The 18,707-nt window shown below is 39.1% G+C and overlaps 1 pseudogene; it reads right to left on the reverse strand.

Annotated features, from left to right (window-relative positions):
• Positions 1-655: 655 nt before the first annotated feature.
• Positions 656-5,612, reverse strand: LOC125780434 (uncharacterized; annotated as a pseudogene).
• Positions 5,613-18,707: the final 13,095 nt, after the last annotated feature.

Consider the following 18,707-nt stretch of genomic DNA (forward strand, 5'->3'; position numbering starts at 1 on the left):
TCTATTTCCCTCAGAGGTTAGAGTGTGGCATAGCCAACAAAACTACATAACATGTGAAAACAGCCCGGCACCTAGGTTGAGATGTTCAGCGGTCCAGAACTTAATCTAAATTAATAGTTACAGGACATAACACTCAAACTTCATATTCCCCTCAGCGGTTAAGAGCTTAGTATAGCACCCAGTGAAACTCACTATATAACTATGAAAGTCTAGAAACTTAAAGAATCTCAGACTACAGACCTCTTTGGCTCCTAGGCTTACTAGGAAAAAGACTCAACAAAGTAATTGCTACAGATTAACAGTTAATGGTTTATTGTGGCCTTAATTGACATATGTAACAATGTAACAATATTCCTAAAATAATCTAAAGACAGATTTTAAGATAACAGTTAAGAATAGTGCACAGTACATTTGAAATACAATGTTGTATGGTATATTTGAAGTGATGGTTACATGCAGAGCATGGGAGGTCTCATACTACCAGAAAAACTCAGAGAGTAGGTCTTTGTGCTTTCCTTAAATATCCAACCAGAACATTACACCTCAAATTTACATTGAGATTGGAATTTGGCACTATTTACCGACTATCACAACCATTTGTTCATCATGGCCTTTGATCATCACGGGGCAATCCTAAACCCATCAGGAGCAGGAAGGGGAGTGTCTCTCCAGAATGGAGACATTTCTCCCAAAGTTCAGAGATGTTTTATTAAGGTTATCTTTAACATTTCTTCATTGAGACCATTGTACTTCTCACACTGAGACCATTAAAATGATACCAAACACAAAGACATTCACATTTCATATTAACAAGATACATTTCAGATCCAGCATTTAAAAAGATTCTTCAGCTCAGTAGACATCCTCAAGCAAGATGGTCAGTTGCCCTTTGGCCCCATCTTCAAGCAAGAGGTGTCAACTGCCCTTTTGGCCAGGCTTCATGATTTCATTTGATTAACAACACAATGCCCGAGGTGAGGAGCGGAGGTGTGCAAAGACAATTACGGTACCCCATGGAATAGCCTTACAGATTCCCCCCTTTTGGCCCCTGAGAGCCAATCAAAGATCACGGGGGTCAATTCCAATTCAGTCCATACCCCATCCCAGGTCTACTCCTGCAGTCTTTGTGAAGTTGACAGCTGCAGGGGCTGGGCACGAAGTGTGTGGCTTTGCAGAGTGAACGAAGAGCACATCGGACATAGCAACACTGGATCAGGGTGACAGTGAATGTGACCATACTTGCAAATACACATCCTCTGAACACCCAATCCCACCCAGTGTAAGTGTATTGAGCCGAGTGTGTAGATGAACTGGGCAGGATCTCAGCAGTCTTCTTGGCCAGGTTCGTCTGTACCTATGCTTGGGTGATGTGATAATCCATATTTATAATGGTATGTTCAACTAAGTCCATTGTTTCTGTCAGGGCACAAGTGTTTTCCTCATAAAAGGTGTCGTTCCACCAGGGAGAAACATCCAAGTGATCTCTAGGCAGAAGCTGTGATTTGCCTGACAGGTCAGACCACTGTAGGTGAAAAAGTTCATTTCCATGCAGAGATTGGATGCTGATCAGCCTTGAGTTGTTCTGTGAAAAAGTTTTAAGAATGTTACAAGTACAAAGAATGTAACTAGTAGTCTCATGACAGCAAATGCAAGAAGTGAACAAGGTCTCAGTGTTTTCTAAAGTCATATACCCCACAATGTGGTCCCATTTTATTACTTGATTCTTCACCACAACCTCTATGGAGTTAATTGTAGTGGAATTTCAAAAAAAATCTGTTCTGGGTGGATAAATGAGAAAGTTACAAAGAATCCAATACAAACAGTGCACTTAGTGCTAATATACATTGTAAAAGAGGATAACAATTCAGCATAATTCATATCCTTCATATATATAGACCGCCTGTGTAGGTCCAAAGTTTCAATCTAATTATTTAGGACATGCTTAGGGTTCTTTTGCAGACGAAGGTTCCGGATTTCTTGGCTGGGTTGGTCTTCTGTGAAAGAAGTAAGGGTTAAAGAGCATGTCTGTGTACACTATATGTGTGAGATTGTATGTGTGCATCTATATGTGGCTATTTCTAGATCCTGTGTAGTAAGACTTTTTAGGATCCAGTCCATTATGCAAACTGATACACCAAATTCAAAATGCCAATTTTGGAATGTGGTGTGTTTTTTGGACATGTTGTAAGATTTTGGAAATTTGGTGGTTATATTCTGAGTGGGGAGATGGGTGGATCCCTCTCTATAACAATTTCTGTTGTTACAAATTGGTTCCGGAGCTACTCCGGGGAGCCATATCACTGACTGCATTATTGGAAGTGTGATGTGAGGTGTGGATGGCTCCTTGTAATATTTCCATACCCATCTCCCACACTTGACATTACAAGTGAGAAAGGCTCGCCGGCCCAGGTAACTGTTTTCTGGTCCGGACACTCTCCTGGCATCTGGATCCATGGAATGGCAGTGTGAAAACCTGGGTACATACAACAAAGACAACAGAGAGATTTGAGATCAATGTACAGTCTGGTTTGGCCTGGCACATTGCCAAGCACAGAACTTTCAGTCTCTGACTTTGGTTCACAAAAATGGGGCTGTCCGTGTACTTCTTTTGGCTGGTGTGGTAAGATTCTGTCATTAACTGTTGTAATGTCACAAATGTTAATGTCAGTAAGCCACTGCACAAACTTCTGTGCTGAAACCCCTTTGATTTTTCTTTGTAGCAACATTTGAACTGGCATATGCACCCTGTGCACTGCAACAGACTGGAAACCAACAACAGGCTCCGTTGTGGTCAACATCCAATGAACTGCCAGGACTTGCTGTGTGCATAGATCAAATTCAGTTTCTATCACAGACTTTCTTTGACTGTAGTACACTACTGGTCTAAGCTTTCCCCCATGTTCTTGAGCTAATACACTGCCATGGGTATTCTTGTGTGTGTCAATTTGAATGTGGAATGTTTTGGATGGACTGGGCAGGCCTAAAGCTGGCACAACACATAAAGGCTCTTGTAGTTCAGTGAAGGCATTTTCATGTTCAACAGTCCAGTCTTGTACTTCAGAGGGTTTCAATTTGCCTTTTGACAATGCATATAAAGGTGTTACGACACCTGAAAAATTTGGGATGAACTCGCGAAGAAAATTAGCAGTTCCTAACACCTTTTGGAGCGAGTTAAGTGTGTCTGGTCTTGGCAGTTTAGCAATGCATTTGTGTCTATCCTCTGTCAGTGCACAGTGGTTTTGGGGTAACGTGTCTCCTAAGTATTGAGCCTCATTTTGTCCAATCTGTGCTTTCTCCTCATTTAGTTGAAAACTCACAGCTCCCCAAGTCTGAATGACATTATCCACAAGGTTTAAATGGTCATACAACGGACCTTTTGTCTCAGGTAGGATTTCACCTACATAGCTAGTTACCTCTTCTGTGCTATCACACGGACTGAGAATTTCTGAAGCATCCTTGTGGAATGCTTCTGGACTAATGTGTTGTTCTTGACACTTTCTTTGCCATGTAAATTGAGTTTGGTTTATGTGAAACGCAAGTTTCCCTTGGTCTTTTGGGTAAAGGGACAAGAAACCATTTTTGATATCCAAACCTGAAGACAAGGCATCAGGTAATTTAATTAAAATTGTGGCTGGGTTGGCTACATTTGGCGTTGCTTGAGATAGCCCTTTTGGCACTGGTAAACGTGGTGAATTTGTGACTGGGCCGCATTTTCTGACTATACTCCTAGTTTCTAGCTCTTTGACAGTGCCGTGTTCAGAAGCTTCTGCTTCTGGTTTGATTTTATACTGTTTCTGTGGGGGAGGTGAATTTCCTACAATGCTGACCTCAAAGTCAGTTAGGTCACAATCATGCTCATGATTGGCCCTTGTGTCACTTTGTTTTTGGATCAGCTGTTGCACTGGGTCAGTTGTGGAAATGGACATAATGCTAGCACAGGACTTGTTCTTTGAAGTCTTATCTGTGCAAATCTCAATCTCTTTTTCCAAGCAATGAATAATAAAGCCATGCTTTTGCATTATGTCCATGCCCAACACTGTGCCCTCCCTGTTTTCTGGTAAATACCAAAATTGTTCAGTCAACACTATTGAGCCTAAGTCGAGTCGAGTTGGTTTTGTACGGGTGGCTGTCATTAGCTCCTTGCCTATCCCTTTGATTTGGATGGTTTCATTAGTTAATGGAAGTGGTATGTTTGTGCAGGAGCAAACTGCACCGGTATCAATCAAAATGTTCACTAATCGGCCTCCAAGATTAGATTTTATCTTAACGCGATTGTCACTAGGACTGACACTCCCAGCTTCAATGGAGGCCACGCACCCCTATGGTTTACCCATCCGATCTATAGCAGTTAGCACCTCTTTGTAAGGACTGTCCTGCACCTCTGTGTAAGGACTGCCCCTCCTTGTGTTTTTTGCCTTGCTTGACTTTGGACAGTATTTTGAGTTTGGGCGAAATGCTCCCCTAAACTTAGATATTCCCGATTGACTGATTGGCTGAGTTTCATCGCGCAGTTTAAAACAGTGTTTTCTGTCATGCCCATGTCTCTTACAGTAGCTACACACGACAGCATCACTATTCCCTTCAGCTTTCCAATGGGCTGCAGCTATGGGTTGTGTTTTGTAAACTTTTGATCTTTGTTCTATTTTTGTGGCCCATTCAATCAGTGCATTGTATGTGTTGTGTGGTGGGTCTCCACCTAGAGCTAATGCATTCTGAATTTGTGGCCCAGCATTGCTTCGCAGCATCTGCAGTAAAATTTCATGGTCACGGTCACACTGTGGGACTCCACTATATTCTCTAAATATTACCCACATGCGCTCTGCAAACGCCTCAAATGTTTCCATGTTGGTCTGTTTGTTGTCAATAATTCTGTGCCATTCGGCTTTTGTTGGCCCTCGCAATTCAAGCAAGTTTTCTTTTATTCTGTTATAGATGTCACTGATAGTTTCTCCTGGGAGACGAATTAGAATGTTTCCTGTTCTAAGATCATGTGACATTTTTGGTTGTAGCTCTTGGGGAATGGTGAGCAAGATTATTTGCCATACGTCGCGGGGTTCTAGGTTGTAAACGGACGCCTGTAGCATTATCCTGTCCCAGTAACTCTGAAATGGGCCTCGACGAGGCATCATGCCAACTACTTCTTTGTGTTTGGAACATTCATCACACGAAAGGGCTCGAGTGATGGTGGTAACGCCATTATTTGCATCCCTCACAGTTTTGACAACGGACACTTTAACGGTAGAATTTCTAGATGTGCCTGTTTTTGAACGGGTGATAATTGGGCTTTGGTACACGTGAGTTTTATTACGCTTTCTCAATTGAGAATTGCATTGGGGTCTATCTTCATCGTCCTCTTCATCTAATGGATATCGCAGACTTGCTTCACACATTTTGTTGTTAGAGATCTGACAGGTTTTAGAGAGCTTTGTAACAACTGCAATATCCTCATCCTCACTATCATCTGTGGTCCTACTCATGCCAGTTGAGCTAACTGCAGCTTCTCTAATGGCTGCTACGGGGAAGCCTGCATTGTTGCAGTAATCTTCCAGTGTGGAAGTGTAGCGCTTGTCTAAGTTCAGTTTTTGTCTGAGTTGTTTGATTTCAGATTCCATTACCTCACTTTGTCTTGCCCAGCTATGTTTTTCATAATCAAATGCGTCAATTTGTGCCCTCAGCTTTTCGATTTCTGTTGAGCGCATTGTCTCTAAGCTTTGGATGTTGTTTAAAACACGCTCACCTTCGGCTATTGTTTTTAAATCATTGCGTCTAAGCAACCATACAATTGCGGCAGGGAGATCACGAAATTTACTTTTATGTTTTAGTTTGACGCCTTCTGTGCAATACCAGTCAAGGATTTCGCTGTTATCCAACCTTAAATTTACACCATGGTCGCGCAAACGAACTAGGGTCTGGTGTAGTTGATCGCCACATGTTTCCATTAATTCCTCATCTACACTCTCATATCCCTGTCTTAAGTGTTTCTTGACTGAAAGTTTTCCCCCCATCGGATTTCTACGGTCTCCGATCTACCAATGGATATACCGATCCGTTCTACTGTATGTGTCTATATGGGGTGCAATTAGACTCTCCCTGAAGCTGAGAAAAGAAAAAGGTTGTACTCACCAGAACAGCTTGAAGAAAAGAACCAGTTCAAACCTCATCGCGGGTTGTGCCGGAATAACGTTGATCACTTGCAGTCCTTGCAATTCTTGTGATATCACGTCGGGGTCACCACTTTGTAAGGGAGGCGACAACAGGCCTATGCCTTGTCCTCCTAATGCGTATTCCGTCTAACCGGTACTTTTAGATGAGACTTAGGTGAGACACTAACTTAAACTAATCTGACTCCATTTATAATTATCAACTAGGTAAAGATTAACTGTTAACTATTAATAGTAGCACATCTACTAAGATTAGAGTCTATCTAATAAAACTAGGTCTTGTTAAATAGTTCAGTGATAGGAGATATGGGCATAAAAGCTAGACAACAATACTACATAACATGTGAGAACAGCCTGATACCTGGGTTGAGATGTTCAGCGGTCCAGAACTTAGTCTACACTAGCGGTTACAGAACATAACACTCAATCTTATCTATTTCCCTCAGAGGTTAGAGTGTGGCATAGCCAACAAAACTACATAACATGTGAAAACAGCCCGGCACCTAGGTTGAGATGTTCAGCGGTCCAGAACTTAATCTAAATTAATAGTTACAGGACATAACACTCAAACTTCATATTCCCCTCAGCGGTTAAGAGCTTAGTATAGCACCCAGTGAAACTCACTATATAACTATGAAAGTCTAGAAACTTAAAGAATCTCAGACTACAGACCTCTTTGGCTCCTAGGCTTACTAGGAAAAAGACTCAACAAAGTAATTGCTACAGATTAACAGTTAATGGTTTATTGTGGCCTTAATTGACATATGTAACAATGTAACAATATTCCTAAAATAATCTAAAGACAGATTTTAAGATAACAGTTAAGAATAGTGCACAGTACATTTGAAATACAATGTTGTATGGTATATTTGAAGTGATGGTTACATGCAGAGCATGGGAGGTCTCATACTACCAGAAAAACTCAGAGAGTAGGTCTTTGTGCTTTCCTTAAATATCCAACCAGAACATTACACCTCAAATTTACATTGAGATTGGAATTTGGCACTATTTACCGACTATCACAACCATTTGTTCATCATGGCCTTTGATCATCACGGGGCAATCCTAAACCCATCAGGAGCAGGAAGGGGAGTGTCTCTCCAGAATGGAGACATTTCTCCCAAAGTTCAGAGATGTTTTATTAAGGTTATCTTTAACATTTCTTCATTGAGACCATTGTACTTCTCACACTGAGACCATTAAAATGATACCAAACACAAAGACATTCACATTTCATATTAACAAGATACATTTCAGATCCAGCATTTAAAAAGATTCTTCAGCTCAGTAGACATCCTCAAGCAAGATGGTCAGTTGCCCTTTGGCCCCATCTTCAAGCAAGAGGTGTCAACTGCCCTTTTGGCCAGGCTTCATGATTTCATTTGATTAACAACACAATGCCCGAGGTGAGGAGCGGAGGTGTGCAAAGACAATTACGGTACCCCATGGAATAGCCTTACAATACAAAATGTTAATGTAAGATGCATTTTTATTGAATTTGCATCTTCCATACTGTCTATATTAATTGGCTCTAAATCCACTGATTTTAGTCGACTCTACCCTCAGCTCAAATTTGAAAAAGGCTAAACAATGGAAGGTGAAGTTTGGGAGGGGCACTGGGTGATGTATGGGTTTAGATGTAGGGCAGGAGTAAGAGCTGATGGGTAGGTTGTATTATTGATTGATTGATCTGCATATTGTGATGTGTCTGCGTACCAAAGTGCACAGAAACATCATATATATATATATATATATATATATATATATATATATATATATATATATATATATATATATATATATATATATATATATAGTATATATAATGCCTATAGCACAGCTGAACGAACCTGAGAGGGTTTAGAGTTTAGTGGTTCTTTAACTATACCTGATTTGTGATTGTAAATCACTAATATAGTTACTGACTTGCTGACAGCACTGACTGCGCAGCACAGCACTGAAATGTTTATTCAAGGCGCAGAGTTAATCCTCCTGAAGTGGAGAAGAGCAGATAGGGGTGCCAGGGAACATCCTGTTCTATTTTCTTTTTAAAGGCCGGGCGATTCAGCACCCGGTGTGGCTGTGAGAAAGCATCTGTAAAGTGGAGGCTCAAAAACACAGTCTTCAGAAGCAGGGGCTGAAATCTCACCTGTGGGCTTTTCAGAAAGGTTCAATTTTCTGAGAGAAACGTGCACATTCCTCATATCTCCTGCTTTGATTACGGCCTACACTTTCAGAGTGATGTAGCCTGAGGCAAATATCTCAGCGTGCTCTGAAATGACCTGTCCTGTGTCTGGATTTACGGGAGCACGGAGCTCTTTTGGAGAAAATAATGTGTTTTTGAGGAGCTAAAGTCTAAAGTTATTACTGCTGCTTTGATTTAGTATTTTTAGTATTTGCAGAATAACAATTAGAGATGTAATTATATAAAGAATACATATATTGCACTAAAATTCCATTAAATTTACATTCTCTACCTGCAGATTAGCAGTTTCTGCAACAGTTTGGTTTATTTCCTGGTCAAAATGCCTGTGTTTTTAAGTGTTTGCAATATTTAAAATTCAATAAAACAAACCAATAAAAAGGCAGCAAAAATTGCAGTGTAACATTTAAATGTTAAAACTAGAAAAGTGCATTTTCTGCAGGAAATGTAAAATAAAATTGTTGCAGAGCTCAATTGTCACACATTTTCTGGACTGTTAATATAGTAGTATGGTATATCAGCTGGTTGCTATGGTGTTGCCAAATGTTTGCTATGGTGTTGCCAAATGGTTGCTTGGTGGTTACTATGGTTTCCCAAGTGGTTGGGCGGTAGTAGGTTTGTACAGTGTTTCATGGGGGTTTCTATATTATTACAGGTGGTTGTTATAGTTGCTAAGTGATTGCTAGTAGTGTCCCAGGTAGTTTTTTTTGGTGAAGTTGCTATATGTTTGCTGTGGTGTCCAAATTGGTTGCTGGGGTGTTCCAAGGTGTAGTATTGTTGTTGTAGTATCTCAAATGATTCTTGTGGTGTTGTTTAGCAATTGCTAGGTGGTTACTAGGGTATCCCAGGTGGGGATACTATTCTCTTAATAAGTGGACATTAGTGGAAATACCTCAAAAACAGTAAGATGTGTTATGGAGCAATAATCTTGCAAAAAAAAATTATAATATGAAGAAAATAGAATTAGTAGAAACCTAAAATGGATAACAATGTACTTGTGTACTGCTTTGCAATGAGCAACCATAATTATTTAAATTAATGTTGCACACTTATTTACATATATGTACATATACAGTAAATACAGAGAAAAAAATACTGAATAAAATATGCAATAACTAGGGCTGTCACCTTAACAGATTAATTTAGATTTTTATGAATTCATTACAGAAATAAAAAAACTTGCAAAAATCAACAGATAGCATCCAGGATAACACACTTCAATGTGCAGATGTGCATTGAGCAGCACATCTGGTCTTCTGAGGTCTGTAACTAAGGATTTGAGTGAATCTAACTAGCACAGTGCCGTCCATCAATGATCAAACCCCAGAACCCCCATATAATTAATTTGTTATTTTTTTTATAATTAATTTGTTATTTATCACTTGACAGTACTATTAATACATATAACTAATGCAGGATAATTTAATTATTTTGTTTTTGCTATTTTGCTGTGGAACACACCTTTTAACCTCTAAGAAAGATGAGCAGGATGCACAACAACCTCAAAGCACATATTTCCAGTAGGTGATCAATAACTCACTAAATCTAGTTTTCCAATAATGTGAGGAAAAGAAGCTCTACTTGGCAGTGGCAGTGCGTGAAACCTGATTAGGCACACTTGACCTCTTTCTGCTCCCCCTGATGACCTCTGACCTCGGCTGTCAGCTGCTGTTTTGTGTTGGGTTAGAGAAATGTCAGCTGCTGATTGGAGAGACTGAAGAGGAGCTGAAGACCGTAAAGCTTTGATATGCTGTGTGTCTAAATGTTTGTAGACACCTAGACTATTGAAGGAGAAATCTGGGGTGTAGTGAAACACGATAACGAGTATGATATGTTGTCGAATCGCCGGTGCTCCCATCAGACTTACGATGCTACACTGCAAAAAACTAAATCTTTCTCTGATCAGATTTTTTTGTTATGCTAAGCATTGGAAGTGTAAAGATGTTAATTAGTCTTACTTCAAATAATTCCCTTATTTTAAGTAGTATTTGAAGTATTTGAAATTAAAATGAGCACAAAAAAGTTTATTCAGATTCAGATCTAAAATCTAAAAATTTAAGATCTAAAATCAAGTATTTTTAAGCCTTACTTCAAAGATTTTGAGAGTTTGCGATTGCTTTTTGCTTTAAGAAATCTAAAAATATTTCTTACCCCACGGTAACTTCCATTGAAAGGTTAGAAGGTTTTTTCTCTCTTCTGTAAAGTTGCTGTTTTGGAGATACTTGTTTTTCATTAGACAGCGATGATATATGCCTCAATTTGTATATTTTTCTTTTAGTTTTTGTAAATGCAAACATTTGGACTGTAGTGATAGGGGCATTGCATAACCCATTCAAATAAATTGATATTTTGCAAGATTTTGCAATCTGTCCTTACCTTAACTATTTCTTAATGCTTGTCAGTCAACTTATCATGACTTAATTTGAACCCAAAGAACTACCTGAAGTTACTGTGTCTATGAACAATCTTTTTTAATATATATACATTTTTAATCAGTGCACTTTCAATATTCTTAAAGCCTTGTTTTATCTGTCAGGCCCCTTATAATTCTATCAATGAAGTGAGGAGTTACTCTGAGCTTGTTAACTATGTAAAAACAGCAGTTTATTTACCCCTATCCTTAGAATTAAAAACCTGTTGGGAGCATCAGCTAAAAGCTCTGTATTTCAGAATGCTGGGGGTAAACCGAGGTGGACTATTCAACACCCCAAGTCCATTTTATGCTGGATTTCTCCTTTAAATTAATTCAGCATTAAGCATTAAGATGAACTGACTACTAACACTGTGTGTATAATCTCCACGTAACAGCACCAATATAATGCTAATAAATAAGGACACCCTGGAGCAGCTGCTCATAAACCCAAGGTCACCAATGTCCAATTCTAAGCACTAGTAAAAGGGCTGTAACCCCCCCCCCCCCCCCCCCCCTAGTATTAAGCTGTGGAGCAGTGGAACTGTGTTCTCTGGAATGATGATACTCTATATGGCTTCAATAACTGACCTAATTTTTGTATTTCAACAGACATATTGGATGACCACACCCTGGAATTAACTGGTGCCTCGTCCAGGGGAAAGCCTTGCCTTGAAGCCAGTGTTTATATTTAGGCTTCAGACCCTCTGTGACCCTGACCCTGAACAAGTAAATAAGAAAATGGCTGTAGTAAGAGATAAAGTTGTGGAGAAGTTTAAAGCAGGGTTGAGCTATGAAAAAAATCCCAAGCTATGAACATCCCATAGAGCACTATTCACTCAGTCATCCACCCAAAATGGAAGAAATATGACGTTACTACAAACCTTTCAATACATCCTTGCACTTAAACTGACAGCACATGCAAGAAGAGCACTAAAATAGAAGTAGCCAAAAGGCCAATGATCACTCTGGACGAGCTGCAGAGATCCACATATTGAGTGCGAGAATCTGTCTACAGGTAAGCTGTGTAGCAAATCGGGCCAGAGTAAAACTCAAAGAAGGTAAAGAAAAAGTCAATTTAGGGAACACAGCAGGGTGCAGAGTGTAAGTTGTATAAGGAGGTGAGTTGGGCAGTACACTGTCCTATTGACTGTTCAGCATCCTGATGGCCTGGGGGAAGAAGCAGGTTCACAACTGGCTGGGTCTAGTTTTCAAGATATGTGAACAGGCAGTGGATTGGGTGGATGGAGTCCTTTATAACCCTCCTAGATTTCCTCAATAGCAGCAGTTGGTGTATAAGTCTTAAAGGTTGAAAACGGAACATCGATGGTACTGCCTGTCAGGATACCCTCCACAGAGTAAATCATTTTTATTTTTCTTCAGAACAGCGTTACAGTCCCACACTTCCTTTTGGATGCTTACTATTTTTTTTATGATAAATGTAGTTAGTTACATTATTCTACATTACAAAGTTCCAGTTTAAAGCTAAAGCACATTTCAGACAGTACACATTGTCCTTGATCTAAAAATGTGGCTGTTTTTGCCAAACTCTTGCTTAAAGATGGTATTTGACTGCCTCAGAGTAAACATAATTAGAAATGTGGTTTGGAATGATGGCTGAGCTTCTGAGTATTACCCTCCTCACCAGCATGAGGGTAACAAGGAGGCCAGTTTCAGCATTGTGTAAAGACGTGCATGCGTGTGTGTTGTGTTGTGTTGGCAGTCGTTGGTTTATGTCCGATTACGGTGTGTTTACCGAGAGGTGGGCACGACTGGTGTCCTCTCGTCTCTCCTGTCCTCTTTTCCTGTCTCTTATGCTTGCCAGTTGGCCTGGGTACGCTGCAGTCATCTGATCCAGACTGTGTCCTCAGGAATACACACACACACACACACAAACACACTTACAGGTTGAGTGTGTCCTTACCATGGCATGTATACACACACATACACACACACTGATAACTTATTCTTGATCAAGTTTCTTTCTGATCGTAAAAGTACAGTTAATGTCCACTGTATCCTCTATGTGTGTGTGTCTGTGTGTGTGTGTGTGTCTGCATGTGTGTTAATGTGTATGTGACTGATTATGTTTAGGCCACAGCTGCAGAGGGTTTAGAGGATTGTTTTGGTGTTCGTTTCCCAGCATGCCCTGCTTTCTCAGCTGCTCAGGTTAAGCAGCGTGTAGCCTTGGCTCTGGCGTCATATCACTGTTTCCCTGTTTGTCCCTAAACACAGCTTTAAGCCCGAGAGCTTAGAGGTCACACGACAGCGTCAAGCCGTCCACAGAAAGTCGTCATTAGCCCAGATGTGCGTCTTTAAGTGGCTCAGTGGCGTTTAATTACATAGGTGGCAATAATGCTAATAATATGCTTTATAAATTCAATGTACATTAGTGGCCTAAGGTTTTAGTCCAGGTAAATTTAGCGCACACATTTATTATTGGGGATAGAGAATACCTTCTTCTTTCACCGCCACGCCTCTGTAATGTGTGCAGCATGTGGTTTTGCCTTGTCTTGTTGAAAAATGCATGAATGTTCCTCAAAACATGTCTTGAAAGCAGTATATGTTGCTTTAAGATATTAATGTACTTTTCTGCACTATTGCTGTATCACAGAAGTTTGCTGTTACATCCCCATACCATAACAGACCCTGACTTTTACATTGATTCATCCGGAACACAGTACACATTTCCATTGGGTGATGATCCATCCCAAACGCCTCTGAGCCCATAGAAGTTGGTGCCACTTCTGGACATGATTAACATAAAGCTTCTGCACATTAAAATTTTAAGTAGTATTTAGTAATATAAGGTAATAAAAAAAATATGTAGGGCTGGTAGGTTAATATAATTTATTTTATTATTAAAATTACTGTTTTAATGGAATTTTCAAAATGGGATAATGGAGATTGTACGTCTTTACATATAGAAGCTGCCAGGGTGAATCTTGTTAATAACTCATAAATGTGAAGTGGTGTTGTCTGTTTACAAAAAAGCCTTGAAGTTGTTATATAAGAAATTTAAATCATATCTGAGAATCACTCATATATGTGAAGAATATTAAGCTTAATCTTCCATGCTACCTTAAAAAGCACACATTAGATATTAAACACATCATTGCTGATAAACTGTGTTTAACTAAACTTTAAATAAACTGTTCATTTAAATACAATTAAATGCACATTTAATTGCATTTTATAAGATTTATCTGCAATATGATTACATTTTAAGTGTGCTTTTAGAATTTTAGTCTAACCCAATATAGCAGGTGCCTCAAACCACTGTCTGGAATAAAGGACCAAAGTTTGGTCCAACCAAAAGAGGTGGTCTTGGTCTTGGTCTAGGGAACCATGATTTAGTTTGTCTGCTGTGCCAAAGCACTTTTCTAGATGGTTTGGGCTTTTGGACCAAATTGAAGCAAGTAATCACCACCCATTGAACAAAAGAAGAAGAACAATTACAGATGTTCTGCTGAAATTCGACTTTCCGTTTGGTGCATGTGCATCACACAGCAATACACTTACACCTGCGACTGCTGTATCTACTGTAACTGTAGATGAACCCTTTTTTTCATAAACAAAATAATATAAACTCAAGGTGAATGTTTTACACTCACTCTGTGGAGTGATGGTCCTGCACTTAAAGGGAGTTGGATTCTGGCAGGGAGGTAGATTACAGACAAACCTGGAAAAGGCAAATCAATGAACTGACAAGATACTACAAACCAATCAGTGTGAGGTATGGGGAGATGCAGCCCATGTACAGTAGGTGATGATGACAGATTGTAAAGTTCTTTAGTGTGCTGCCGTGTGAAACCAAAGTTAATCAGACTAAATGAACAGTATACAATGTAACAAACACATAAACCTTTTGGTCCAGATCTTCAGGGGTGAAAACCCTCTAAAAAAACCCTGAAGATGTCTTACAGGGGTCCAACGAAAGGTCAACAATGGATTGTACGTTGGTACGTTGCGCTCACATCGGTTACATAACAGCTCAGCCCCTCACCCCATCCTCAACACAACATACACATTGTCTGGGTTCCCCCTGTTGCCATGGCAACCCTGCAGCTCCTGTCCCCTTTTCACCCTCAGATTGCCGGGTTTCCCACCATGTGTTGGCTCCGTTAACCTCTTTCCTCCAAAACACTGTTTTACACCCACTGATTGGTTGTCTTACTGCTATATTCTGTTCATAAGCCTGTGTGCATATCGTTTTTATGTGTTTGTGTATGTGTGTGTGTCTTGTATGTATTATTGGATGTATATTGCTGCTGTCAATAAAACCAACTGTTCATCAGCAGCTGTTCTTTACATTGTGTGGACATGGTGGACTGGACATATCCAGTAGCTAACTGAAGTTACAGCAATGTCCAAATGTTTGTGGAGACACCCTGTAATGAATCCTACACTTGATGCTACATTATGTAGCACCCATTGCTGACACGGATCTGCAAATGCACACATACAGCTTGTCTTGGCAATAGAATAAAATTCTCTGGAGCAAAGAAACAAAAAATAAACTTATTGGCACCATGCCTTATATCAAGGGTGGGATATAGAGGGGTATAAAGCCCTCCAACACTGAGCTGTGAAGCTGTGGAGCAGTGAAACTGTTTTTTTTTTTCTAGAAAGATCTCAGGAAAGGAACTCATCTTTTTGCATTTGTTGCTGAATGCAACCAAATCCTCACAGCAATGCTACAAATTGTAGGGACCAAGGTTGACCACCATCATCAAGCTGGTCAAGAGTTAAATAACCATCTAGTGCACCAGTGTTAAGCATTATTTTGCCTAGATGACCTGCTTTTCAATAACCATGATCAATAAAAAAACAGCTTAGACCATCTGAAACCACCCAGCGAACAGTAATAAAAGCAGAATGTTTTATGAATGTTACAGTTAACGTTCTTAGGACATGTAATCGTTCAAGTTTTCTGTATGTTCTTAGAAAGTTTTTAAGAACATCCAGAAATGTCATGTGAGAAACGTTCTAATAACGCAGTAATGCAAACCATTATAAAGGTACACGTTTTAAGAGCGTTCCTGGAACATTATTACAGGATACCATATTTTTTCGCACTATAAGACGCGTTTAAAACTGTCAGTGTGCCTTATAATCCGGTGCACATTATGTATGAATTTTACCAGTCAGGTTGTAAGGAACAGTAAAGTCACTCTGCTCAAGTACAATATAAAAACAGTTATAAAAAAGTTTCAGTTTAGTTCTTCAGCTAACTCTCATAAGCGCTACCTCTTTGGCCGTTCAAAGGTAAGTATTATCGGCCACTACTCTGCTGCTAACCCTGGCTAGCGCTGCTGGAGCAGCATTAGCATTACCCGCTAACCACAGCACTAGCTCTTTCGCAGTTCAGAGGTAAATAGATCAGACTGTAGCCTGCTCGTTTACCATGTTACAACAAGCTACATGGGCCTTATAATCCCAATAATATAATAGTGTGTAAAATACGGTAACCTTCTCATACCATTCTCTGTTAGCGGGGCAGTTATCAGATGAGATGGATTTTTCTGCAGGGTCTATATCCAGTTTTCAGTTTCATAAATATAAAAAAACTGTGCCAACTGTTCTGTTGAATTTACAATACATTACAAATTGTACATTTTATGCTAAAAACAACAACAACAACAAAAAAACCCATACAAAAACAGCTCAATAACTCGCATTCACATAGCCAAAATATAGGACATTGTGTTCTGTTTAACAGCAGTGCAATGTGATACTGGGTTGTTTGTATCATAGCTGCAAAGGTGTGTGTATTTAGTGTGTGTGTGTCTTTTGTGTCTGTGTGAGTGTATGTCTTTGTCCAGTCCTCACTGGTTGATGAGAACATTTTTGGTCATTGTTGGGACATGTGTCTGCGCTCCACAATGAAAAACACTTCAACCACAAAACTGCGACTTTTATCAGAAAAAGATGATGCTTTGCTTGTTGATGATAAGGCATGAATAATACATTTTTTTTTGGGTTAGATGAATGTTTTTACTGCTGCAACGTCACTTGTGTCAGTGTTTTTTTATTTTATTTTAATTTTGGTAATGTTACTTTTTTTTTGTATTGTCGAGCTTAGCTAGGAACGAACCATGTTCCACTCTTTAGAGAAGATACAAAGAGGAGGAAAACTTGCAGTTGGCCACCAATTAACCCATTCTCATAATTGGATTCACCTGTGTAAGTAGATCATAGGTTAATGAGCTTACCAAACAAATTTTGTGTTCCAATAATTAGTGCTAAAAATATTTAAATCAATAAAACAACAAGGGTGCCCAAATGTATGCACCTGCCTAATTTAGTTTAAAGAATTATTGCACACTTTCTGTAAATAATATAAACTTCATTTCACTTCTCAAATATCACTGTGCTCTTCTGCTATATGATATATTTAACTGAAATTTCTGATCCAAACAACCAATGATTTATGAAGAAAAACCATGAAAATTACCAGGGGTACCCAAACATTTCCATACCACTGACTGTTTATTTCCAACAGATGTAGACAAATCTCAGTATGTTTTAAATACAATTATGTACATTCTTTCTACTGAAGCACACACACTCTCCAATAAATACTAACACACAGGCATTTAAACACCACACACACACGCTGAGCGTGTTGTCACAAATTGGCATTTGTGGTTGCAGTAATTGCATTTCCTGGGCATGCTCCTTAATGATGCTGCATGTGATGAGCACATGACTGATCACCCGTGCCCATCTGTGTGTGACCGCCTGCGTCTTTGTGTGTGTTTTACTACATTTTCAGGACATAAATTCCTGAAAATAAATAAATTTCAAGGAAAAAAACAGGATAAACATTCAGAAGCAGATACTGTGAATTGGCTCTTTTTTTTTTTTTTTTTACAAACATTTTATTTTTAAAAAAAAATTAAAAATAATATTACAGTTTTTCCACATTGTATACACACAAAATATGGAACTATGCACACAAATCCAAAAACATGAAGCTCATGTGTCGACATTGGGACTCCAAACTGATAAACTATAAACACAATTCCATATGTTCTCACTCAAATATAATTTAAAATCACAGCTTTGCAAATCGCTAAACACAAATTAGGACACCATTGCATCATTTAGTATACCTTGGTCACCTACAAATCACTGACCTTCATATTCATATTCAAATAATAAATACGTTTTTGTTAGCTCTTTGTATGTGAACTGATTTTCCTCGTCTTGTTTCTCATTGTTCTTATACATAAATGAAAATTACGGTTTTGCAACCTTAGTACATACAGTAAAAACAGCTTAAATTTGTGCCACATATACATGTAGTACTGTAATGCTATATGGGGGGGTCCTACACCGCACCAAATAAATATAAAGAACAGAAAGCCAACATATTTCCATGGGCATGTATGCATTTGAATTTGTACAGTGGCGTCATGAAGTCAAAAACACATCCAAATTTTTCTGATAATAGTGCTTTGAATTGATCTTGTCTGCAAGAGATGAGCATATAAATAGCTGTGTGTGTTGTTTTGGAGGAAGGAATCAGTTTCGCTAGATATTTGTAGAGTTTTAACAAAGCTGTTCATAATTTCCAGTTTGTGTTTAGAGTTTCAAAAAACTGAGCCAAGTTTCTAGAAATGCATTTGGGAAAAACTGTATATATGGACACCTACACATATGGTATATAACACACTCATATGCAGAAGGCTGTATATCCTGTTAATGTATTAAAAACAAGTGTTTTTGTGTGTCTGTGTGTGTCTTCTAAGTGTGTGGGATGGACTACAAACAGAAGTCCAGCAGACATACTGTAAAAAAAAAAAAAAAAAAAAAAGTTTAATTTGCATCATGTGTCAGGTCCCAGTCATCACGTAACTCAGCCACCAACTGCCCATTACCGGGGCGGGGTGGAGCAGAGCGGGCCGGAGGAACTGGAATGACCTGG

Source organism: Astyanax mexicanus, chromosome 5 (genome assembly GCF_023375975.1).
Source record: "Astyanax mexicanus isolate ESR-SI-001 chromosome 5, AstMex3_surface, whole genome shotgun sequence".
Lineage (NCBI taxonomy): Eukaryota > Metazoa > Chordata > Actinopteri > Characiformes > Acestrorhamphidae > Astyanax > Astyanax mexicanus.